Below are 26,674 nucleotides of genomic sequence, written 5' to 3' on the forward strand. Positions count from 1 at the left end.
GCACAGCCCTGAGCCGCTGCCGCTACTTTTTTGCTCTTTCACTCTCACTGACGTGAATAGGTTAGCACCCAAATGCTTTCAGACAGATGAGAAGTAATTAAGTCTGAGCCTCCTCAAACAAGATATCCATCTATAAAAAGATGGATGTTGTAAGACCGTGAAGATGGCAATCTTTAAAAAAAAGAAAAAAAGAATCTCAGTGAAGAGTAGTGTTGTGACTAGCGATGGAAAGAAAGCTGTGAGAATGGCACAGATTCCAGAATGCTGTTAATCCAGGCTGCTGGTCCCCTTTCCAAGCTAGGAGGACGGTAATGTGGTTTGTGGGGCTTGTTTGTGCTTTGGATGCACTTAAGCCCCTAAGTGGTTCTTGGGCTCCAGGGTCATGCCTCCCAGAGTCCCAGCTCAAGGCTCACAGTGCTTTCACCCTCAGGAGACAATTCACTCACAGTCATGTTATAACATTTTAGAAGACGTGGTGTTTCATAGAAGACTTGGTGTTTCTGGGTAATGGAAGGTCCACTCTTACTCAAAGTCTGATTGTTTTGATGGGGGAATAATCTGCCTCCTTTGGCTTCCTGCTGCCTGCATGCCTACCTTTCACCTTTGTAAGCTCCAGGTACAATGTCTGTGTAGGACTGGAGGGGACAGGTGGATGGAGACAGCCTGAATTTCTATTTTACAGCTCTTGCAAGTGAAGGAGTTAAAGGAGGAGGGGGCTGGCATTCCTGCTTATGGTGTGTTGGGAGATTGTGGATTTCAATTATCTGTGCTCATGCTGTCCCCCAGGACTACAGATGATCAGAGGCTGGCTCTAAATGAAAGACTAAATAAATCTTGAGTTGAAGTTACGTAGTGTCTGCAGGATGGCAGGGAAGACCCTGGACAGGCGGCGGAGCCTGGGGCTATCAGCTGTGCGTGGGCCTCCCATCCGGGGCCCCTCTCCCACTTTAATCAGAATCCTGACACTTACGGGACTAAACTGGCAGTGGCCTCCATTTATCCATTTTTATAGAATGGCCCTAGGTAACTACAGGGTCATAATCTGAATCCTATACTGGGATAGGTCCCCAGGCTCATTAGTTGATGACAAAAAAAGGAGCGGACTCTGACACGTACAGATTCATTACAGATAGCTGGATGGATTTCAGTCTAGGAGGTCACCCTTGGAAACTTGATGAATTTCTATGGCTGGATCACAGTGCAAATAGGCAAGAATGAAACTTCCTATTTAATCTGCTTCTGCCTTGAGAATGCTTGGATATAGTACTACTTATCCTAAATCCTGACTGAAAAGGAAAGTAGTGTATTAATGTTGTCTTTCTGAAGTGTATTAAAAATAGGGCAATCAAAAGCTGGGAAGAGGGACAGACAAAAATTTATCAAGGTAGATGCTAACAAATGGAATTTACTGTTATATTAAAAACAGAAAATGGCCCATGTTTATACACCACACATTGTCATACATAGTGCTCATAAGGCCCATGGGGTTACTCCTGGCACTGGGGTGCCAGTCTAGGGAATTAGGACAGTGTCTAAGAGTGTATCTTTTCAACAATGCAAAGGCCATAGATCAGTGTTTCTCAACCTTTTTTTTTTGTGATCATTCCAGTGAGGAGGAAGTTAAATTCCATTTAACTGATCCCTAACAATAGAAACGAAATACTAAGGAATGAGATTGGCTAAGGGGAGGGGTTGGGGGTGGGGGTGGGTAGGAGCCGACTGTGAATGCTGCACACTACTGTACCAGCTACGATCGTCTTTCATCCTCTCTAGGAACCAGTTTTCTTCCCCTTGTGGGCGATATTGTCCTTGCTGAAAATGCATGATATAGATCTGGGAAACCAGGCAATTTATGAAGTGATGTTTAATTGTCTCTTATTATGGATATTGTTTCCTTGGCCCACATTAGCAGCCTCCAGTAGGAGGGCGATGGTGTCGGTGACATCCTGACTATGTGTTAGATCCTTCCTGGGCACGGCTTCGTGGCTTGAACCAAACTCACATATGTGCCTTTCTAAGGCCAGAAATCTTGATCTTTCTAACATTTACTTATTTTATTTTAATTGTTTTAAAGATTTTATTTATTTATTTGAGAGAGAGAGCACAAGCAGGGGGAGCAGCAGGCAGAGGGAGAAGGAGAAGCAGACTCCCTCTGAGCAGAGATTTTTTTTTCCCCCACCTGGGGCTCGATTCCAGGACCCTGAGATCATGACCTGAAACAAAGACAGACGCTTAATGTGCCTGAGCCATTACTTTTTTTTAAAGGCCACCTTGCAAGGTGTGTCTCTGTAGAAAGAAGGGGTATTTATTTCTCAAGTCGATTTTGAAGTCTCTGGATTTAGAACAAAATTTTGTCTCTCTCTTCCCCCCCCCGTGATTTGAAATGTGTTTCTTAGTGTCATTTGGAAACAACCTTAGCTGCTTGATATGTGCAGTGATCCTAGGAACATCAGTGAATTGTACACATTGGATATGGTTTACTAATATTATATTCTTTCTTTGCAGCATAGGAGTACCTTTACACAAGCTATGAAATACAGAATTTCCCTCATGTCTGGGAGAGTCTTTTATTATTGTCTTAGCTGCATTTTCGTATTGCTTGTTAACGGAGTCTAGGTTTCTATTGCCAAGTTGCCAAACTCTTTTGTTAACTGATGAATATGAAATCTCGGTATGTCTAATGCTGCCTGGAAGTAGATTCGCTGATAAACACGACATAATAGAAAGGCCTGCGAGATGCTGAGGGAAGGCCTCGTGTTTCTGCTGCAGATCAGCTCATGGAAAAACATGCCTCTCAAGTTTAGGGACTGGACTAGATCGTCATCTAGTGATATGGTGACACTAAGAGAAGTTTACTCTATCACAGATAGCCAATAACCAGTGTCTTTTGGCTACTCGATCACTTCGGGTTTTAAAACCACCAGGGATATTCTCTTCCCCATCCTCATTATCCTTACCTCTACATGATCAATGGGTGATTACCAACACCAATAATTGCTAAGAAAGTATTTTTTTCTTCTGCCTCTTTTTACCCCATCCCTCACTGACAGCTATGCAGAAAAGCTCTAGGGGTCAGTGATGTGATTTCTTTCTTTTTTTCTTTCTTTCCTTCTTTTTAAAATGATACTATATATTTTTTTAAGATTATTTATTTATTTATTTATTTTTTTATCAGAGAGAGAGAGAGAGAGAGAGAGAACAGGCAGGCAGAGTGGCAGGTAGAGGCAGAGGGAGAAGCAGGCTCCCTGCGGAGCAAGGAGCTTAATGTGGGACTTGATCCCAGGACCCTGAGATCATGACCTGAGCCGAAGGCAGCTGCTTAAAGGACTGAGCCACCCAGGCATCCCCAAACGATATTATATTTTTAACACGATTTTATAGATCTTCTATTAATCTCTACATAGATTAACGGCTCTTAATTTTACCAAATATTGACTTCCTAGTGTGGAGTTTGAGGAGGACAAGAGATGGCAGAGAGCATTAGGCAAGCAACAGAATAGTGATTCTTTGCACAGGATTTAAGAAAGCAGAAAAAAAAAAAACCCCAAAAAACAAAAAAACCCAAACTGCCCTGATTTACAACATGCAGTGCCTGAGAAGCACCTATGCACGGAAAACCAGGCTCCTTCTTCTTAGTTTTTGGAGAGAATACATCAGGCTGTAGTCCACACTGGTGGGTACCACATGCAAGTGTATGCTGATGTAGACACATAGCTGTTTCTTATCCGGACTTCAGCCTTTATATTTCAAGTAAATTACATCCATACATTTCTATGTGTAGATTTCTTACCTGAGCTCTTAGAGGTGTTTTCCCTTTAACACAACCACCCCCCCTTTCTCTCTCCCCACTTGGCAGTGATGCATGTAAACAAAATTAGGAATAGGAGGTCCCAGAACAGTGAGTAACTGATTGATAGGTGCTCCCCTCCTTTTGAGATGTAGAAATTGAGGTCACTAGAAGCCACGCAAACTGGAACTCATATTGCTTGCCCAGAACTGGCATGTCAGGTCATTGGTCTGCCATCATTGTTCCCGATTCTTGGCTTCTTAGGGAAAGAGAGAATGTAAAAATATGTTGGCCAGGGAAGAGTTCAGAGCCAGAGGAAAACTTCAATGAGAATTGAGAGTGGGGAAAGTTGGCTCCCTGGAGCATGGTATTTTTTTTACAGAATGATACATGGGTTAGAAAAGGGACTCAGAGGGGCACCTGGGTGGCTCAGTGGATTAAAGCCTCTGCCTTTGGCTCAGGTCATGATCCCGGGGTCCTGGGATCGAGCCCCATGTCTGCTCGGCGGGCAGCCTGCTTCCTCCTCTCTCTCTGCCTGCTTCTCTGCCTGCTTGTGATCTCTGTCTGTCAAATAAATAAATAAATAATAAAAAATTAAAATTAAAATTAAAAAAAAGAAAAAAAAAAGAAAAGGGACTCAAAGAAGATGAAGGTCTATCTGGCAAAATATTTTTATAATAGTATTTGTAGAGAATATTATAAAAACTGCACACAAGGGGTGCCTGGGTGGCTCAGTGGGTTAAAGCCTCTGCTTTCGGCTCAGGTCATGATCCCAGGGTCCTGGGATCGAGCCCCACATCGGGCTCTCTGCTCAGCAGGGAGCCTGCTTCCCCCTCTCTCTGTCTGCCTCTCTGCCTACTTGGGATCTCTGTCTGTCAAATAAATAAATAAATCTTAAAAAAAAAAACCTGCACACAATCCTTTTCCCCAACACAAAATGTCACTTAAATGTGACATTTGGTTTCTAGGATGCCAAAAATTGCCCCTTTTTGGTGTAGAGAGTGAGGAGTCATTGTGTGTGTATGGAGAGAGCTTGCTGCTAGGATTCGGTTGACCTGGCTTCTAACTTGTTTTTCCACGGGCATGACGTGTGACCTTGGTCAAGTCAAATCACTTCCCTGGACTTTGAGATCTTTTCTTGCAAAATAGGAACGTTGAACCGCATGATTTCTAAAGTACCTCACTGTTCCATATGTCTCTGCTAATGGGAAGACACATGGTTCATAACCTTATAATGTTTACCTGGTTCAGTAGCACTATTTTCTAATTTCTGGATATCACTGTAAACGTTTTCTGATTTGTGATAGGTAGTTTTTTTTTAAGATTTTATTTTCTTATTTGAGAGAAAGAGAGAGAACACAAGGAGGTGGAGCAGCAGAGGGAAGGAGAGAAGCCGACTCCCTGCTGAGCTGGGAGCCAAATGTGGGGCTCGATCCAGAACCCTGAGATCATGACCTGGGCTGAAGGCAGACGCTTCACCAAGTGAGCCACCCTGGCACCCCATGCTAGGTAGTTGTAGACAAAGTTCATTTAATACCTAATAAAGTGTGTTTGCATGACAGGAGGTAGATACAATACACACAATGATATCAAACCTTATTATTTGTGTATTAGATCAAGCTGGTCTGCCGACATTCATGGTGTCACCTAGGGAGTGATTTATAAAGTCAGTGTGCCCCATTGAAACATCTCTGCCTTTTCCAGATATTACTTTATTGAATACTTGGGTTCTGCTGAGGGCGAATGCTGAAAAGTATTGTCTTTTCAGTGTTAATATTTGCAGTACAGCACAGTTCCCATAGGTAGGAATGATTGTCTGATACTGTTAGCATCACCCTTGTGATCTCACGTGGGTTCCTATGATTGTAATGATTTGGATTTGAAAAGACAGTTGGGTTTGGCTGGCAAGATCCCCACTTGATTTTTTCCATATACGGTTCTTTGTCTGGCTCCTTGGAAGCCGTGTGGTATACTATGTGTAGCTGGAATGCCTTCTGCTCCTGGCATCCAGGTTTTTGACTGTGTCTTTGCATTGTCGGCGGGAGGACTGGAGAGTTAATATGCTGTGTTGCCTGAAGGAATAAAAGCACAAATTATTTTTGCAATCAAAAATCATCAGAAGGGGTTTATTACAAATTATAACAGAGAGAAAAGCGGATACCAAAAAGAGATTTTTATCTTTGCTTTTTGTCTCAATACCTTGCTGAGGTTTTTCAGCCTTTAATGAAGAAGGAAAAAGTAGGTCTCTTTAAACCCATGCATCTGAATTTTATCTGGTTCCTAAGATTCCCCCTGCCCATGTGCGCTTTTTTTTTTTTTTTTTTTTTTTGCTTTGCCTGACTAGCTCAAGGACGTCGAGATTTCTCTTTGTAAGATAGGCTATAAAGGATCGTGGGCACATTTAAGTATGTGAAATTTAGCTACATTCATTGGTGTTCTTTCAAAAGAAGAGAGGAGTCTGTACACAGCTTTCTAATCACAGTTGGCCTGTCTGTCTACTTGCTTGTGACTGACCCTTGTATCTGTGGGAATGTTGTTGTTTAAGGAGGGTGCTGTCTCCAGGGTTGGACACCTCTGTGTTCCCACCACTTTTGGGTTTCCTACTAGAATGCAGTTGCCTTTCAGTTATGGGTTTCAGGCAGGATGCTCTTGGGATCTGCATAGAATTTTTCCTGATAGTCCCCTTTGAGTCATTAGAAGTTGTACATTGTGGGCCTCTTACTTATGTTTTGGGAGCGAAGAGACCTCCCATTTGCAATCCCAAGGGTTTATGGCACACATCTATGAAAATGGTCCTGTGACAGCCAGATCAATGTATGGTGAGTGCCACCTAGGCCAAGTGCCTGGGAAGAGGAAGACACTGCCCTGTGGAAGAAAGCCAGGAATTCTAAAGGTTGCTATTCCTTTGAGCAGAAAGGATCCGGAAAATGATTTTCCCATTGTTTTCATTTGCGTAGGTGTTGGGCATGTGCTGGTGCCAAACAGTGTTCTACGATTGGCTTGCTGCCATCCCAGCTACCCTGGAGGACCACATCTTTAGGTATAGAGGCAGGGCCGAGGGAGGCCAACCGGAGGCCCTGTTCATTGGTGCTTTGTGTTTCGATTACTGGACAGACCCTAATTCTTCCAAAGGTGCAGTGGGGACGGGTGATCTTTGCGACCCCACGTGAAACATGGTACTGGTTATCTTCAGCATGAATGGCTTAGCGTACTGCATTTTTGGCCTCCTCTGGGGGGAGCACAGCATTGACAGCATTCTCTTTACATTGTTGCTAGAATCTTGGAGCTGGAAGAGCTCTTAAAAGTCATCTATTCCACTCACCCACCCCCATCTGATGCCCCAGCTCCTTCTACAACCAAATTGTCATCCTTGCCTACGCATGATGCTCTCAGAGACAGAGGCCTCAAGAACCCATTCCATATACTGAGTTGAAACTTTCTTCCCTATTGTTCCCATCCATCAGTGTTAGCAGGGCTTCTCGGAATTGCACAAAAGAAGGCTTCTTATTCTGCAGAATGCCAGCCTGTCAGAGCTGTGTGTGACACCCAACTCCCACTCTCTCTCGTCTGGTTTGAGTCCTTTTCCACTGACGTCCCTTCTAAAGAAGTAGAGAAGAAGAAAGAAGAATGAAAGGATGCCTTCCAGATAACAGGAGAAGGGCGTTCCTTTCCTTGCGGGGCAGAATGTGTTTGGTTCGCCTGAATCCCAGAAAGGGGGGGCATGAGGAGTGGCACAGACCTTCCCTCCAATAGCATGTTTTCGATTTTTTTCTCTCCCTTTTGGTCCTTCTGATGGAAATAAGCTCGGGTTCTTCTGTATTGCTCTTAACAAAATTCAGAGATGGTCTCACTTGTACTGATTGTCTTCTTCCTCTTTATACTCTATTTTGATTTACCAATGCAGTCCCAAGACCCTGTGTGTTCTACTGATGGCCTGGCCACACTGGCGACTCCTCTAATCCACAGGTCCCCACATTGCTTCTAAATTCCTTCGCTGTGCTCTTGAAGGTAGTTCTGTTGACCCAAGTCAGGACCCTACATTTATAACTCTTTAATTTCAGACAGTTAGAAATTCCATTGCTACCATGTGTTGAGATCTGTTTGTCCTGGCCAGATGAGACACCGTCCGCCAGCACATCTTTAGTACTTCTGGCTTCACCCATGGGCCTCTCTTGCTTCTGATGGACAGTCATTACCACATTCAGAAACTTTCCCTGTTACCTAATCAGGTTGGTGTCCTGAACTGACACAGGCTTCTGTGGCAGGTGGGCTGGTGATCATTAGGAAATACTGTGCTTAGTCTCCTTCTCTTTTTTTTTCCCTCCCTCCTTCTTTCTTTTCTTTCTTTCTTTCGTCCTTCCTTTTCTTTTCTTTTTTTTTTTTGCTTTTTTGGTACTCAGATTTCCTTACAGAGACCTGGTGTGATCTAGAATGGCATTTGTAGCCACCGCCGTTCAGTCAGATCAGCAAGAGAGAGTTTAGCTAAGCACTACTGCTTGGCAAATGGAATCTCCAAATGCCACATCAGCAGAAGAAGTGTTGACCTCCACAGAGCCTGGAGAACCAGGTGGAGGGGCGGTGGGGGGGGGCGGGAAATAGGATGACTTAATGTTTACTCAGCAAAAGACAAAATGCATTCCCTCCCAGCACTATTCTTAGATGGAGATGGAGGATCACTGGAAATGGTGGCCAGGACCTGCTGTCTCTGTTGTGATCTGTTTTAAGGAAAACTTTCTTGCCTCGTCCTGATTTCTGCATCAGGCTGAGTAATGCTCCAGTTGCTGGCTTAATGACCAAATTGTCTCCACTGCTAATCAAGATCATCAGACTCTCATTTCAGCTTTCAATTATGTTATAGCCCACGAACAAATGATGTGAGATGAGCTTGGTGTAAGAATCCTACTAAGGCAGTTTTGATATCTTATTTATTGGGTATCCCTAGAGAATGAGCTTTTCCCCTTGAGTGAAATGAACAGATAATGGAAATGTTTTGCTTCCAAGGGCCAAATGTGCAATTTTGGTTCCTAAGTCATAGAATAGAGGTCAGCCATCCTGTTTCCATTCTATGACACATGAGCCAAGAATGGCTTTTACAATTTTATTTGGCTGAACAAAGTTGAAAGAAGATTTCTGATCATGTAAAAGCTACATGAAATTTGAATTTCAGTGTCCTTATACAAAGGATTATTAGAACAGAAGTCACACCTATGTTTCTATGTGTCCTCTGCTGCTTTTTTGAAATAAAGGCTGTGCTGAGTACCCACAAAGCCTAAAGACGTTTACTATGTGGACCTTTACAGGAAAAGCTTGCTAAAGCCTGGTCTGGAGCATAGATTTTGTACAGGACTCTTCATTTTGTGACTTTTAATCCGTGGGGGCTAGGAAAATAAACTTTTTATGAATAACATCTTTAATATGAGATTTCTGGTATCCGAATGTGGGCTCAAAGAAGGAACTATGAAGAGTTTTCAACTACTAAATAAGACATTTAATACTATATATAAAATCACAGACTTAAAGCTGGAAGGAATATTCTAAGAAGCTCAGTGAAGTTGCCGGACTGGATGTTTCTGGATTCTTTCTATGCAGACTTAACAACCTCTTAATCTAGGGTTGTACAGTAACTTCTGATATCCAAGGCATTTTTAAAATTTTTAAAATTTCTTTTCAGTGTTCCAGGATTCGTTGTTTATGCACCACACCCAGTGCTCCATATCCAAGGGATTTTAAAGGATTGCCTCCTTCCTCTAGGTCTTAAGAGTTGTTCCATTAGTCACATTCATTCAACAGGATTTTTGTATACCTTCTGTTTGCCATTCAGTCAGTGTGGAGACCTTTGCTAGAGCTTTTTCTAGATGTGGAATTTGGTTGGGGGGGCTTCTATCTCAGTTTCTTTGCGATGAACCTGATGCTAAGTTTTGTTGTTCTTTTCTTGGCTTATGGCTAGCTATCTGCTTCATATATGTAGAGAAATTAGAAGTTTGAACTATCACCTGCCTGTTTTATATACACACATATATAATTTTTGATTTAAATTAAACTGACTTTTTAAAAATTTTTAAATTTTAAGTAGGCTCCACACCCAACATGGGACTTGAACTCGAGAACCTGAGGTTAAGAATCACATGCTCTACTGACTGAGCCAGCCGGGTGCCTCTAAAATGACTTTTAATTGGGAGAATGTCCCTGAGATTTCTTTATATATTTTTATCCTCAGGTTTAGATTCCTCAGTAATTGAACTCATCCTTGAAGTCAATCTGTATAAATCTATGTCTGTATTTATATCTATCTTCATAAATGTCTATATAGATAAAGTACAATTACACACACATAAAATTGTACATATTATAATTCTATATATTATGTATAGAATTCTATATATTATGTATAGAATTATAATATGTACAATTTTATGTGTAATTGTATTTTGTCTATATAGACATATATGAAGATAGATATATAATATATATAATTCTATATATAGAATATATGTGTGTATATATATACACATATATATGTGTATACACACTTATATAAATTACACACAAATATAAATCACACAGATATATATACACAGATATATCTACACACATATATGTATATAATGTGTAATAATATGTGTAATAATAATGTGTATATATATATATATATCTGTGTAATTTATATTTGTTTTCCCCTCAGGAACTGGGTTTAAACCCCAGAGAGACTATTTATAGCACCCAGAATGTTCTATTTCCATCGTTCATTTACATGCAAAGACTATAACTTATTTCCTTTGTATTCTCAGCATTCAGACAGTGCTCAGCAAGTAGTAGATGCCCATTAAATGCTTATCGAATTGAACTAAGTTGACTTTAATTGAAAGAATATCCTTGAAGTTTATTCACATACATAATTTTTATCCCTTGAATTAGATTAATCAGGGATTGAGACTCATCCTGTGAAAATCTTTCTGTACTTCTACCAGTACAGTCAAGGGCAGGTATGTGTTTGATCTGCATTAGGCAGGTGGGTGTTGATTTCACTTTTGGGGTCTGTATGGTAAAGAGAGGGGCCAGAGGAGTGAGTAAAGAGTGGTTGGTTGAGGAATCGGTTCCCCCACTCCCACCCTGGGGACAGCTACCCTGGCTGGGTACCCCATCTGGAAGTGGAGAGGAAGGTCAAGGCATTAGTGGAGCTAAGACAAATGAGAGAGGAAGAGAAAGGGACTAATTGGTTGAAGAAGGCAGACCCTTCGTAAAAATTAGACCCAGTCCTTGGGTTCAACATTTGCTTACTCTGTTAGAAGAGAAGTGTCATGATTGTGCCTGGAGATCAAGACCCGGAGTCCAGAAGGATCGTGGAAGGTTCAGGTTGGAAGAGGCCTTGGAGCCCGTTTTTCAGCCCCCTAGTGCAGGGGTTTTTAAGCTGGTTAGTCCATGGGTTCCCTGAAAAAGCTAGGTGTCTGCTTATACCTTTCTCTGGAGAGAGAAGTCAGAGCTTTCATTATTTTCTGGGAGGAGTCGAGGACACAACCCCCATCCCCAAAAGGTGAAAAACCCCTCTCTAGAAGATTATGTGAACGCTCCACAGGGACCCTGATAAACAGTGATTGAACAATCTCCTTTAAACTTCTCAGTGATGGCAAATGTACAATTTCCTGAGCCTGTTCCATGGGGCTTGGGAAGCAGTTCTTCCTCACATTGAGGAGTAGTTTATCTCTGTGTAACTCTCCCCCAATTCATTTTATTGGTTTTGTTTCTGCCTCCGGAAGCAACTGAAAAGAAGTCCGCCCGCCTCTTCTGTGCTGTAGGCTTTGAATATAAGAAGTTTGTATGCCTTCCTCAAGGTGACTTTCCTTAAAAAAAGAACCTGTCCAAACTCCTGTCATTTACCTGCGGCTTCCAGGCACTTCTCCATGTTGCTTGTTTGGTCCAGTTTTCAGTGTCCCTTGTAAGGTCATGGCATCTAGAACTGAAGGTAGCATTCCATGGGTGTTTTGACCAGCCCAAGTTAGAATACCACCGCCACCCCATTGTTCTAGACAATATATTTCTATTAATGCCTACTCAATTCACCTTCATGACGGCCACTTCATACTACTGATTCTTGAGAAGGATTTGCCAGCACATTCTTCGACCTGTTGTAGGTTTGGCTTATGGGTCTGTTTATACCCACTGCTTTAGATTAAAAAAAAAATGCATCCCATTGATGCCCAAATTGGGGCAGTTGTGCCCATGTATGTGGATGAGTAAGCTTCCTTTCAGGAAAAAAATAAAAGCTTCATTTTACCTTTATTAGTCTCGTCGCTTTGCAAAACACTGAAGGGCAAACACTGAAACCCATGTGAGGGGTACAGTGTTTAGTAAGAATGTTCAGCCATGAAAATGCATAAGTGATGTATTTATTATACTATCAACTCTTCATTTTTAAAGGAATTTTTAGCATTTTTAATTGGAAAGTTCTAGGGATGCAGGGGTCAACATCACTTCAGGTAACATGCAGGACTTTTAATGGGTATAATCATGGTGAGGAAGTCCTTGTGGTAGACTATGCTCACTCGTCCTTTATTAAATGAGGAAGGCACTGTGAGCCAGGTAGGAGGTGGATATCCTCCCCCCCCACACACCCGTCTACAGATGTCAAAAACGGCCACCGCCGTTAGGGTCTGCCTGAACTGGATTGAGCCAAGAAGCCCACGTGGCGCCGTGTGTACACACACTGCTGGCAGGGTAAGGCAGAGGATCCTTGCACCGGCGTGAGGTGACTCTGCTCCTTAGAGAAACAGAATGGTTTCTCTGTGTTCTTTCCTTGTAAGTGCATTGCTCTTAAATCATTAGCTGCAGATCCACACACCTGTGACAGGGCCGGAGCGCTCCCTGTGCTGCCAAATCTATAATGAATGGCGGGTAAGGACAGGGCAGATCTAATCAGCCCGGGTGCGAAAGGACCCTTGGGAATAGAGTCACCAGGATCTGAATCCTGCGGTGGCTGTCCCCGTGGGATGCACTGATTACCAGTGAGCGTGTTCAGAGCTGTCTGCGTCTTCCTTGGCAGAGACATCGGCCCCAGCACGTGGGGAGAGGGGACACAGGGCAGGCCAGCCTCGAAGGGCTCTTTCCTCTCTACCCTGCTCTCTTGGGGGTCGCTGGGAGTAAAATGGAAAAAAGAAGAATATGAATATATATATATATACATGTATATATACATATATATACATGTATATATATATATATATATATATTCATTCCTGATAGTTTGGCAAAACATTTAATTAGAGCTGGTCATGAAAAGTCACCGCAGCTGCGCAGTGCATTGGAGCCAGCAGGAGTTAGACTTAACATATTTAAAGGTACTTGCTTGCAAGCTGTTTGGTGATTAGGGACCAATCTGCAGAACGTGGCAAGTAAATAAATAAAACCACGAGTGTGAAAAATGAACGTGCTGAAGTTAGGCTGCGTATAATTGCGACAAAACCCCCCGCTGAACCTCTGTGGTCCCCACAGGGGACCTCCTTGGGGAGCGTTGGCCAGCCTGGGCTGTTGGCTCTGGCTCTGCATGGAATGCCCGAGAAGGCCGTGTCTGGCTGCTGGCAAGCTGTGGGTTGAGAGCATGTGTTCATCCAAAACGGGTTGATGGCGTGACCAGATTTATCCAGTGTTTCTGGGTTTGCCCCTGAATATAAACAAAACCTCTAAGTGCATTGGGTTGCGTTTTCCCAACCTTTGATTGTGTGTGTTCGGTCGCAGGTCTTCCTAGCTGGTGTCCGACCCAGGGGTGAGTGTGGCCAGTGGTTTCACCATCTGTGTCTATGAAAATACTCGACAAAAGGTGGAACCATTATGGTAGGCCTATAGATGGTAAGAACAAGCTGATGTCATTTAAAAAATTAAAACAAAAAACCTGTGCTTTGTGGGGAAAAAAAAAATCAATAAAGCTTTTTTTTTTTTTTGGTCTTAATAAAACCTGACACGGGGTTGCTTGCCTCTTTCGCTTTTCAGCTGGCTGTTTGGATATCAAGTTAAACACAAGCCTGCTTCCGAGAATCATGTACATGGGGCAGCCAGTGTCCCTTCAGTTTGCTCTTTAAAAAACAAGAAATCCCTTTTACCCATTTTTCCCAACCCTCTGGCAACCATCAGCTTCTTTGTATTTATGGGTGTGTTTCTACGGTTTCATTTGTTTGTTTGTTTGTTTGTTTGTTTGAAATCCTATATTTCACTGTCTTTCTCTGTCTGACTTAATTTACTTAGCATAATGCTCTCTAGTTCCAGCCACATTGTCACAAATGGCAAGATCTCATTCTTCTTGATGGCTGGTATTCCTTTATAGACACATACAATATTCCATTATACATAATTATATATAATTAGACATACATCTCACAACTCCTCCATCCATTCACCTGTTGACGGGCACCGAGTTTGCCGCCGTATCTTGGCTATGGTAAATAATGCTGCCATAAACATAGGGACACAGATACTTTTTGAGTTAACATTTTCTTTGGGTAAATACCCACGCGTGGAATTAACTTCAGTTTGCTCTTAGTTTTATGGAGAGCTTCATTGCCAACAAGAAGGCTCCTAGGCCAGTCCAGATAATGAACTTCATGGCCAGCAGTGCCTCCATGCCCTTGAACTCCATAATCAGTATCCTGCCTGTGGTTGCCTACAGAAAGATCAGAGGTTCCTCCATTGCTCAGTTCAATAACCATTAAGAATATGCAAAAGATGTTAGGGGGATGCCGGAGAAGTATTTGCAGGTTAAGGCCCAAGGATGGCACCACCAACCAATATTTATGCTGATTATAGATACTTCCTTGATCTGGGGGAAAAAGAAACCAAACAAACTCCAGATAAGAAGAGCAGTCTCACTGGAGACCTTTGGAGAAATGAGCAATAAATCTAATAGGCTTCTTTGGAACTCTCCAAGAGCTGGTAAATCACAAGTTTCTACCATGGCTCTCCGTAAGAGGACTGGCTCATTATTTTTTGTAAATATAACTTAGGGACTGAATTTCTTTCCAAGTATGCAATCTGGTGAGTGTGTGAGATCATGTGATTTTATTTCCCCTGTTAGGGCTTTCACATCGTTTATAACTAGAACCTAAGAGCAACTTTCTTGCACTTCAAAAAAAAAAAAAAAAAAAACGAAGCTCTGTAAGCCTATCGCTTTCTACTGACCCGCTGCAGTTTTAAAATTGCTTTGAGATTTTTATGAACCATCCCTGTGAAGTTCATAAAAAACAAACATGGTTTGCATTCTGTATGAGGGTGAAATAGAAAATGTTCAACATAACCGTTTTATTATTAAGAACAGGGGGCATCCAGCTAGATGGAAGACTAAGTCCAGATATTTATGCATGTTGGTGCCTGCGTGTATATATTAGAATTGGCTTCAGTTCCTAGTCGTGGCCGGATAAGGGCACAATGGCTATAGAAACTAGGCAGACAGGACGGGGACGGGGGATGGGGGTGTGGGGAGTGGGGGAAAGGCAAGGGAAGGAGAACAGGAGACTTATGCTGAGATTTCACAAGCCCCCCCCCCCCCATTTAATCCTCCCAGTGCCCTTGCAATGTATACACGTTAAAAATTCCAATAATATGAATAAAAAATGGTGGGGTACTTTTTTTTTTTTTTTAAGAGAGAAAGGGAAAGAGAGAGACACCAACCAAGAAAAGGAGGAGGAGAAGATAGAGGAAGAAGGAAGGAAGTTTTCAAAACTTCCGGACTTTGGGCAACCTGCATTATTGATCTCAGTATTCTGAGTCCTCCCTCGCCTGACTCAATCCAACTATTAAAGCAGTTGGATTTTTGTGGGTATTAAGGTGGATAAGAACTAAGAGACACTCAGGGCGCCTGGCGGACTCAGTCAGAAGAGCATGCAACTCTTGATCTCGGGGCTGTGAGTTCGAGCCCCATGTTGGGTATAGAGATGACTTAGAAAAAACTTAAAAAACAAAACAAAATGAAGAACTAAGACATGTTTCATGGTCAGGAGCAAAGGGACCAGGTCCCGTTCACAGCTCTCATTAACCCTACAGAAGCTCTCGTCTAAGGTGGTTGTAACACTTCCGAGGGTTCTATTTTGTCTCCTCCTATTCTGGTTCCAGAACATTATTTTTTCGAACAACTCTTCCTTACTGTAGACAACAGTTAATGGTGGTAAGAGGTTGGATGCTCTTTACCCTTAACTTATCACCTACAACTACATTTTTCAGCTAATGGGTGCTCGCTTCGGCAGCACATATACTAAAATTAGAACGATACAGAGAAGATTAGCATGGCCCCTGCGCAAGGATGACACGCAAATTCGTGAAGCGTTCCATTTTTCAGCTAATGGTTTAGAAATCCAGGATCACTTTTTTCACATTTAGTTTTGACTCAGAAACAAACAAATCTTTTTGCATTCTTTTGAAAGGAATATATGTGATTTGGGAATTTCTGTAAGCCGTTTCTTAGTGGGGAAAAAGTAAAATCCAAGTTAAAATGATAAGACAGTAAGTTCAGGGTTGCCAAGTGGAGCCTAATTTCAGTTCCTATATTCTGATTTCTAATTCCACGTCCTAGGAGCCAAAGCCCCCTTCGACTACTCCTTTAATCCAGGCCTATCACTTGGGGATCTCATAGCTCCCTTGTTTGCAGTCACCATCTGGCAAAACCCAGAGCGTCGCTAATGACCTACATGCTTTTGGATACGGGGAAACCAGGGGATAGTTCCCCGAATCTCATTGGATGAGTGACATTTTCGAAAACAGCACTGATGACTCTGCCTGGCAGGGAAGGGCAGGGGGAGGGAAGGGGAGACACAGATTGTATCCGGGGAGAGAGGAAAAGTGTGTTGTGAAGCTTTGCTGTAGGCTTTCCAGAATCTGGCGAAGTGGGATGGGTGTTCACAGAAGAGTAAGATGGTGAAAGAACTTGTGATAATTAAAATGATGCTTTTGTGTAAGTGTGGAAGAATACAGCCACGAAAGCATAATTAGGGCAAAATTTGCTGCACTGGACCAGAGCACCCCTTGATGACTCTTAAGTGTGCCAGTGCCATAGTTTTTTTGGTGAGGAGAAAAAACATGGATACCATGTCTGTTTGTATACTCATGTTAATAGTTGGCAGCAAAGCCATTATTTAAACAATAAATCCATACTCCATAGGACTGGGTCAGACACCACACTGAGTAAGGCCAGCCATTCTGGAGATGAGAGGATGATTCTGGGCAATGGGGTCAAGCCAGAAACTCTGTACTCCCCCATTGGGCACCTGCAGTCACAGCTCTAGAATAGTGTAGACCAGTTTGAATGAGAGATTATATCTGAGTTTTGGGGTTTTCTTTGCCCCAAGTCTACCCTGCAAAGGATGGTTTGCCTGGATGCACGAAAAAAGCGTGAATGAGGGGACCAACAAAGACTGTTCCAGATAAAACTGCAGTAAAGAGTCCCCATTTGAGTGAGGGATTCAAGGCTACTTCCTGGAACTCGATGATAGTGAAGCCAGACTTTCTGTAGTCTGCTAACTTGCCTGCATTCTGTGGTCACACTGGCCAGGAGTCAATATTCAGTTAGAAACACCTCTCTAAGAAGGCTGGAGGCCATTTTGGATTCATCCTCCCAATTCTGGACGTAATGGAGCAGGATCGGGAAGGAGTGTGAACGGCATCTATTTACACACATGCAGGGCTTTGCTGTTTTCCTGGACAGCCCTTTTCCCCGCATTTCCGGGAGGAACTACTGGAATCACAAATCACAATTTGCAGCTCGCCCTGGGTAATGAGTCATTGGATGGAATTTCATTTGGTAGATTTAAAGAGAGTTAGTGTTGATCTATGAAGCCAGATGATTTAAGAAATTGAAGCAGTAACAAGTAAATTGCTTTTCTCTTGTACTGCAAAATGCTTTCTAGGCGTTTTTGGCTTTTCTTTTTAAAATGGATTTATAATACCATTTCTCTCCACCTCAAGGCTCAAGTAAACCTCTTTGCTCTGATGAATCCTAAATGGCTCCTCATTTCCCACAAACAGATTGTCCAATAGAGTTTTTAATATCTCGTTTTAGATGGCAAGAGCTGGAATTTTTAATTCCATAGGAAACACAAATGAATATACATTTCTTTGTAGAGGCTTTGTTTCTTCTGACTTATCTCATGAAAAAAATGATGCATGACCAAGTTCATGTTCCTCAGTCTAATAATCAAGACTTGCCACTAACCAACACTCACTTGCCTTTATTTATTTGTTTCTCCGGCAAGTAATAGGGAGGGTGTGGAATGTGCCACCGGATGGGCTAGCTATTAGAGGGGATGCGGGGGAAAAATAAATTCAGGTGCGGCATTGAAGCTTCTCAGAGGCCACTGGGCAAGACTGACACACCAGTGGCCACTTACTGTAAACTATGTCAAAGCCGTATTGAGGTGAGGGAGGCTGGAAAGGAAAAGTTCTCTGCCCGGGAGGTGGAGAGACCACAGAAGTTCCAAAATGGCCTTTTCCCCCAAAATGGTCTTCATAAATTCTCTTTCTGTCTCTCCCCTCATGGATACATGCCCCTTCTTCCAGCCACCTCCAAAGTACTCAGTCTAGGACCCTGGAGAGTCAGCCATGGCCAGGGACACATTGCAATTTATACAGAAAAAAAAGGGGGGGGCGGGGAGAGAGAGAGAGAGAGCGAGCTCTACATTCACTGTTTTAATGTCACAAAAACTCCACAGAAGGGCAGCCAACCTGGTCTTGAGCTCACTGAGGACAGGGACTGTGGGAATCTGTCACCACAGAGCCTAGCGCAAGGTTCGCCGATGGTTGATGTCCAGCACACTTTCCAAGCTGCTGGAAGAAATAAAGTGCCATGAGAGTGCGGAGGGCAGGGCCAGCTCACCTGACACAGGCGATCCTGGAGCTGTGCTGAAGAACCTATAGGGCTTCATGAGATCTAGAACTGGAAAGACAGGGGCAGGTCAGGGCCCTTGCTGCTAGACTGTAGGAGGCGTCAAAGCGGGAGAGTCAAATGAATATAGCAGGTGTCTTCTCAGTCTGGTTCTCTAAACCCCAGGGGCCAGTTGGTGAGTCTGGAGCTGGGCGGCTACCGGGGGACACATGGATGTACCAGAATGAAATGCACACCGCTACATCTAGGGAGCTAGGGAGCGAAGGAGTCCTCCTTGGGTGTGGAAGGAACCAGGCGCTGTCCTTCCCTGGCTGTATTCGGAGGCAGGGCGGGCGCCCTCTGCAGGTTGGATGTGATGCAAGCCGCGCTCCATCCTTTTTCTGTTGCACCGCTTGGTCTCTGCAGCTTTACATCTCATATGTATTTTCCACTGCGGTGGCCTTTGTAAGACATAAGGTGAACAAACTGCTTATTAAGGTAAGACAATGGAGGCCCCATTTTAAAAAGGTTAAGATGTACTTGCAAGTGTCAGTGCATCCCGGGAATCATTAACAGTGTACGGAATGCACAACCTGGTATTTTCCAAAGGCCACACTAACCTTTTCAAGCATGGAGCAGGCTAAAAGGAATGGATTTCTCCACCATTTGATGAGCAAAGAAATCTTTTAAATGCTTATTTTTATTTGCCCGCTGAAAATCATCTCTGGGGAACTCAATACGGGGAAATGAATCCTGAACATTTTAGCAACTCACTTAAAATACCATTAGAAAGCACTTGGGTTATTAAAAGCGGAAAACAAAGGATGAGGAGCCCTCTGGTGCTAATCACACCTAGAGAGCGAGAGCGAGAGCCACCTATGCCCTCCTGTTTGCCAAAAATGTCTTTAAATTTAAACTCTCCATTGTTAAGGAGAGACGCTCCCGTTTTGCCAGACCTTTTTTTTTTTTTCCTTTTAAGTACACCCACTTTTCCACGTAATTGGCTCAACACTGCTATTTGCATAATTGTCATATTTTTCTGCTTCCAGAGAGGTCTGTTAAGCGTAAAGGTGAACTACAAAGCTTTGACAAAGCGCACATTTACGCGTGATGAGCAATTCTCCAATCGTGAGGAAAACTGTATCATTTCCATTGAGTTTATCTTACATTTGGAAACCAAGTACTCAAAACGGATTGCCCCCTGAGCCACGTTTAACCCGCTTTCCTTCGGTGTGGCCAAAGAGCCATTTCCTGAGACTTGGGTCTGCCAATCATGTCGTTACCGTGGGCCCCGACTTTATCAATGAAGGCATTTTTCTTGAAGCTGGGGTTTTGCAGTAAAATTTGTTTGTTAGTTGGACTTCAGCAAGTCCCATCACAGGTAGCTACGAGGTCTGAGACAAATCTGTTAACCTCTCATAGTCTTGGTTTGTTGAAGTGTAAAATGGAGAGAGCTTTCAGTCACAGACGTGCGGGGCGGCCCTGTGTAAGGGAAGTAGAGTGCCTGGGTCTTGGGACATAAGAGGCATTCTAGTAAATAGGTGATCGTGCCTTTCCCTTCTCTTTCATAGCAACTAGGTGGCATTTAAATGAATCAGAGGACTTAAACTTCGGAATGGGGAAGGCGTGGATTGGAATTCTGTCTCTGCCCTTTTTGGGCGATGGTAGGGGAGGGGAACACAGTAGGCTGTGTGACCTGGGCCAATTACTGAGCAGGGGAACCTCAAGTTCTTTATCTGCCCGATGCGGGTAGATAATAGAAATGTGTAACTTCGAGTTTGTGTTGTGAGGATTAAATGAGATAGTGCTTATAAAAACATGTCCCTGCTCGGTGAGTGTTTCCTGCAGTTGGTATTGAGATATCTTTAATGGCAGTCATTATGGGTTTTGGATTACTACAGAGGATGACCCGAAAAACTCAGCCCCCCCCCCCGCAGATTCACTGGTTTTTTGTTCCATCAGTTTTCATATTCAGCGAGAGCAGAATGTGCAGCTTGCTCTCCTGCGAATGCTTCTGGAAGCCTCTTGCCTGCTTCCTTCCTGAGTGGGGACTAGATTCTTCAGGTTTCCTGATTGCCGTGTGCTTCTGGCTGCAGCCTGACGGTATCAGATTGCAGAGCGGAACCGAGGACTGGTATTCCGACTGTGATAGTGATCAGATTGGGACGATAACAGGACACCAGGCCTCCAGCATCTGACAGCTTGTCACATGGGGCACTTTTGAGCCCTAGTTTCCCCTTGACAAGGTTAGCCACTCATGCCACGGGTTCCGTGGGCAGAATTCTAGCTGAGCCATAAAGCCTGACAGAGAGGGAGAAATAGAGGCTGGCGGAAAGGCTGGCGTTGCCCTCGAGTAGCAGGTGGGGACTGGAATTCACCAGAATGAATCCCCAACCAATTGTTTTTGTGCAGGGACAGGGTAGCTTAAACTGATCAGAACAAAGAGAAGTGGAAAGTATCTGAATTTCCAATAACAACTCGTTGAATATATTACCATAAATCTACTTGTCGGACTATTATGCAATCATTGTTTTGTAAACGAAAACTTAGTAATTAGGAAATGCACGTTAGAATGTGAGCTGAAAAAAAAACCATACAAATATATAGTATTGTTAGAAACTGAAACCAATACAACAATAGGCAAATCTACAGAGACGAGGTGGGTTAAGCTGGGTAGGATGGACGATGGGTAGGGGGTGCAGGGTTTCTTTTGGGCACCATGTGAATGCTTTAATATCGGCTGTCTGTGGCGAGGGTTGCACGTATCCACGAATATACTGAAGAACACTGAATGATACATTTTATTTTATTTTGAGAGTGATTTGTTTATTTATTTCACCGGAAGTTCAGATGATGCATTAGTTTCAGGTGTACAGCGTAGGGATTTGATGAGTCTACACGTTATGCTGTGCTCACGAGTGTAGCCGCCATCTGTCACCGTGTGTCAACTATCACAGTGCCGCTGACTATATGCCCTGTGCTGTCCCTTTTATCTCTGTGTCTTCGGAATGGTATATTTTAAATGGGCAAGTTGTATGTTAATGCAAGTTATATCTCGATAAAGCTGTTAACAAAAACAGCACCAACAAACCTGAACAAACGTCGAGATATAGAATGAAAAGATATTTCCCAGGAGGCTAGCCATGGATATGATTTGGTGGTGAATTGTGACTGGTCTTTTTTCTACATTTTCTTTTATTTTCCATAGTGATCACATGTATACTTCACCATTTTATAATGAAAAACCTATTTAAAGGGCAAATAAATAAGTGTGAATTAGTATCAACTTTTTTAGCTCACAGAATTTAAAATATCGATGATAAAATATAAGGGATGAAAATTATTTTTACACTAAATGAACATTTAACATAAACTGTATGGCCCCGTGTACTTTGGATTAAATGTCAATGCTCAGCCTTTTCATTAATAATTTAGCTTTTAATAAAATTGTCAAACATAATGGTGGATACAAAGCACAAGACATAAATATTGGAAAGAGTAGAAGTCAGTGATAAATAACAAAATCTTAACAACTTTTTCTCAGAATTGATGTCTAGCATGGTTTAGATTTAGAGCTTTTGGAAGTTTTAGAATGTAAAATAAAAATTATCTTTGTAAGTATAGGGGACGAAACAGCTTTTTCTTTACCCTCTGAGGTTCTGTTCCTGGGACCTGCAAATTAGACTGACCAGAAGACAGACAAACAGGAGCAGAGGCATACAGATTTTATTTGATGTTACTATTTTATTTTTTAAAAAATAAGAGGGCATAGGGGGCCTTTGTAGAAAAGAATTAAAGACCCAAAGAGGTGGTTAAACCCAGGCGCTTATGTGCCATTTCAGCACAGGGTGATATACTTGTGGAGAATTGGCAAGACAAAGGAAAAGAGGTTTGGACATCTAGGGGGGGTTAAATTATGGGAAGGTAAATATATGGGGCAAACTTAAGTTTATTTCGATTAGGTTTGTGGTACAGACCCACCTCAGAGCTGACTTTGTCTCCAGTGATAATACTTGCCTCCTCTTCCTGGTACAGGAGCATGGAGAGAGAACCCTTTCACGACAGGGAATCGATGTCCTGCTTTTAGGCAGAAAGAGGGACGGTGGAGAGCTCCTTCCGTGTCTCCTGTGTCTTCAGCTCAATATAATCCTTCCATATCAAAGTGGCGCTTTTTGGGGTGGCGTATTCAGATCCCCTTCATAGTCATAATGCATCCCAAATTTACATGTAGGAGTTTAAAATCCATTTTCTAAATTTAAGTAAGAATTGTATTAGCTTTTATTTAAACACTCAAGTAAGTGATCTTCAGCTGATTCGTACTTAAGTTTGGGGGGGGGGAGATGAGCTTCTTCTGAACAATGTGATCAAATCCAGTCTTCCCACTGAAGTTTGATTCTGAAGGGTCGTGATTCCCGGGCTCTCCCTCCCCTTCCCATGGTAACACATTAGTATCCCTTGTCTCCTATAATTTTGTCTTCTTCGGCCTCGCCATATATAAAGCTTTTGGTGGGTCTACGGTTTCTTCAGTTAAATAACTCTAGTCCTGAAATGTGTGGCGAGAAGAGAATATGCACAGCGATCAGATTTATACGTCACCAGACCCTTTTCCACATTACTGCCATGCTTTTTATACTTAAAGGCAAGGAACAGCTGCCTCGCTCTACTTTGGTGTCCAACTCAGCTGTTCCGAATTCATCCTGTTGCTTTAAGCATCTGTTGACAGGTGGGAAAGCTCATGTGAAGAGAAGCATTGTTGCCTTGGGTGGCTTCTGCCTGAGGCGGGCTTGACCCCTTTGTTTGCTCCTGGAACAGAACATGTGCGTTCCTCCCAGCCCTCAAGTACAGCTGTTGGGAGACATTTTAGTAGATGAGAACCATTTCTGAAGCCTCTTGGTTCTGAGAACCAAGGAGCAGGGTCCAGAATGTGGCTGGACAAGGCCTGTCTCAGTGGCTGGACCTCACTAAGGGGGAGCCACTAAGGGGGATGCCTTCCCCAATAGAGCCTTTCCTCCTGAATCCCCTGTTGTTTCCCATTTTGTACCAGAGAATCTGGAAGCTGAAAGGTTCTTTTGTTGGAACCCTTCCTTTTTACAGAGGAAGAGACTGCTGTCCAGTTCAGCAAAGTGTCTTGCTTTCAACGGAGTCAGGTGGTGGCATTTTGTCTGGCTCTCTATATAATAACATCACCATATCTCTGAGTAGTCTCTTGGCCGCTTATTGTCAGATTCTGGAAATATCTCATGTTTATGATTTTGTCCTTAATCTGGTGTACTGAAATTACAGATTGGTTACCGGGTTTATAGTGAAGTTTCAGAGATGTAAAAGGAAGAAAAGTTCTGGAAAAATGAAAATTCTGGGGTGCCTGGGTGACTCAGTGGGTTAAGCCTCTGCCTTCGGCTCAGGTCATGATCTCAGGGTCCTGGGATCGAGCCCCGCATCGGGCTCTCTGCTCAGCGGGGAGCCTGTGTCCCCCTCTCTCTCTGCCTGCCTCTCTGCCTACTTGTGATCTCTCTGTCAAATAAACAAATAAAATCTTCTTAAAAAAAAAAAAAAAAGAAAATCCCGAGAAGTTTCTCTACACTTATTCTTCAAAATCTTTAAAATAAAACCATATAACCCCCAGTAACCTCCTCTCCCCCCCACCTTCTACTGATTGTCTTCTGCACACATAACCATTCCCATGTGTCGAATTCCCCATACTTAAAAAAGTGTAAGTGGATTCATGGGATTTATGTATTCGCTGGAGGTAAAATGCCCCGGAAATGTCTGCATTGGGTGTAAAACCTTGGGCCCGGGGATCTCACTAGTGACTTTTTAAAAACAATTTTAATTTCAGTTAGTTAACATACAGCGTTCTATCAGTTTCAGGTGTATAATATAGTGATTCAAAACTTCCATGCATGGCCTGGTGCTCATCACAGCAAGTCCCCTCCTTCACCCCCATCCCCCTTTTTCCTGTCTCCCACCCACTCCCCTCTGGTAACCAGTAGTTTGTTCTCTGGAGTTAAGAGTCTGTTTCTTGATTTGTCTCTCTTTTCTTCTCTTTGCTTGTTTTGTTTCTTAAATTCTGCATATGAGTGAAATCATGGTATTCGTGTTTTCTGATTACTTATTTTGCTTAACATTACACTCTCTAGCTCCATCCATTTCACTGAAAATGGCAAAATTTCTTTCTTTTTATGGCTGAATAATATTTCTGTGTGTGTATGTGTGTGTGTGTGTGTGTGTGTGTATGTCTCATATATACCATTCATAGTTGATGGACATTTGGGCTGATTGCCTACTTTGGCTCTTGTAAGGAATGCTGTTATGAATATTGGAGTGCATGTATCCCTTTGAATTAGTGTTTTTATATTCTTTGGGTAAATACCCAGTAGGACAATTTTTGGGTCAGAGGGTAGCTCTATTTTTAACTTTTTGAGGATCCTCCATACTGTTTTCCACAGTGACTGCACCAGTTTGCATTCCCACCAATGGTAGAAGAGGGTTCATTTTTCCCCACATCCTCACCAACACTTGTTTTTTGTGTTTTTGATTTTAGCTATTCTGACTGGAGTGAGGTGATATGTCTTGTGGTTTTGACTTGGATTTCCCTAATGGTAAATGATGGTGAACATCTTTTCATGTGTCTGTTGGCCATCTGGATGTCATCTTTGGAGAGATGTCTGTTCATGTCTTCTGCCCATTTTTTAATTGGTTTATTTGTTTTTTGGGTGTTGAGTTGTATCAGTTCTTTATATATTTTGGATACTAACCCTTTATGAGACACGTCATTTGCAAATATCCTCCTCCATTCTGTAGGTTGCCTTTTAGTTCTATTGATTTTTTTTTCCTTTGCTGTGCAGAAGCTTTTTATTTTGATGTAATCCCCGTAGTTTATTTTTGCTTTTGTTTCCCTTGTCTCAGGAGACGTACGTAGGGGAAAAAAAGTTGCTATGGCCGATGTCAAACACGTTGCTGCCTGTGTTCTAGGATTTTTATGGTTTCGGGTCTCATATTTAGGTCTTTAATCCACTTTGAATTTATATTTGTGTACAGTGTAAGAAAGTGGTTCGGTTTCTTTCTTTTGCATGCTGCTGTTCAGTTTTCCCAACACCATTTGTTGAAGAGACTAATGATTTTTTTCAAGAGCAGGGTTTTTTACAGAGTCCAAGTCTTCAATCTTGTAACCGGACCATCAACCCCAGTGACAGCCCACTTTGAAGGAGTCCTCATAAAGACAGGGTTCAGGCTCTCTCTAATGGCCTTAGCTAATGGAAAACCTAGAGGGGAAAAGTGAAATCGTCCTCAAACTTCATGCAGGTAGAAAGGAGAAAAATCTCGAGAAGTTTGGAGAAGTGACAGGAATTTCAAAATCTTGGTTTGAAATGCAAGAAGTAGCAGAGAATGATGAGAAACACCTGAAGATGCTTGCTTTTATTACAGGCAATGGAATAAAAATGTGAGTTTCAATTTGCTTGCCTCTGGATCACTCACCAACCAGAATAAATCAAGACCAGATCAGAATTTTGTAGGAAATGCAGGGATCTGAAGGACACAGTTGGTCAGCGGAGGCTTTACCTTTGTGCTCATTACTGCTTGGAGTCACTGGGCCTCTGGTCTCATATCCAGCCTCGCCAGGCCTGTGTGATCTGGAAGATCCAGAAACTTCTCTACACATCTTCATTTTTATATTGTCTCTGCCTCAGATTTTGATGTTTTTATGTAAAAGTGCTCTGGAAAATATGGAAAACCATGGTACTAACATAAGAAGGTCCAGGTAGGGTGTGGTATTACCTTGGGAAGCATAATTTTGTTAAGCTAAGGTTCATCTCTCTGGCTGGTGCCCTTGGGAAGAGCGGAGCCATCTTGAGAACCTTAGGTTCCCCATCCCTTGTGTTCTGGGGGAAAATAGTATTGTTACATTTCATAGAAAACACAGACACTAGGCATGTTGTGTACAGATACAAACGATTCCAAGACAACCTTAGGATAGAGGCTCGTAAAAGACACCATCTGCCATTCCGTGATCATGACCTAGATGTTGCTGTAATTGTGGGGTGTTTTTCCCTCTT

General features: G+C 42.7%; 1 protein-coding gene and 1 non-coding gene across 5 annotated transcripts in view; both read left to right on the forward strand.

The window, feature by feature from the left end:
- HS6ST2 (heparan sulfate 6-O-sulfotransferase 2) overlaps nt 1-26,674 on the forward strand; it is a 279,181-nt gene that overhangs the window by 70,819 nt on the left and 181,688 nt on the right. The window lies entirely within an intron of this gene.
- On the forward strand, nt 15,996-16,102 carry LOC123388523. The gene has a single exon (XR_006603013.1). It is a non-coding gene; the product is annotated as a U6 spliceosomal RNA (small nuclear RNA).

Source organism: Mustela putorius, unplaced genomic scaffold, assembly GCF_011764305.1.
Source record: "Mustela putorius furo isolate JIRA1106 unplaced genomic scaffold, ASM1176430v1.1 tig00003899_pilon_pilon_pilon, whole genome shotgun sequence".
Classification (NCBI taxonomy): domain Eukaryota; kingdom Metazoa; phylum Chordata; class Mammalia; order Carnivora; family Mustelidae; genus Mustela; species Mustela putorius.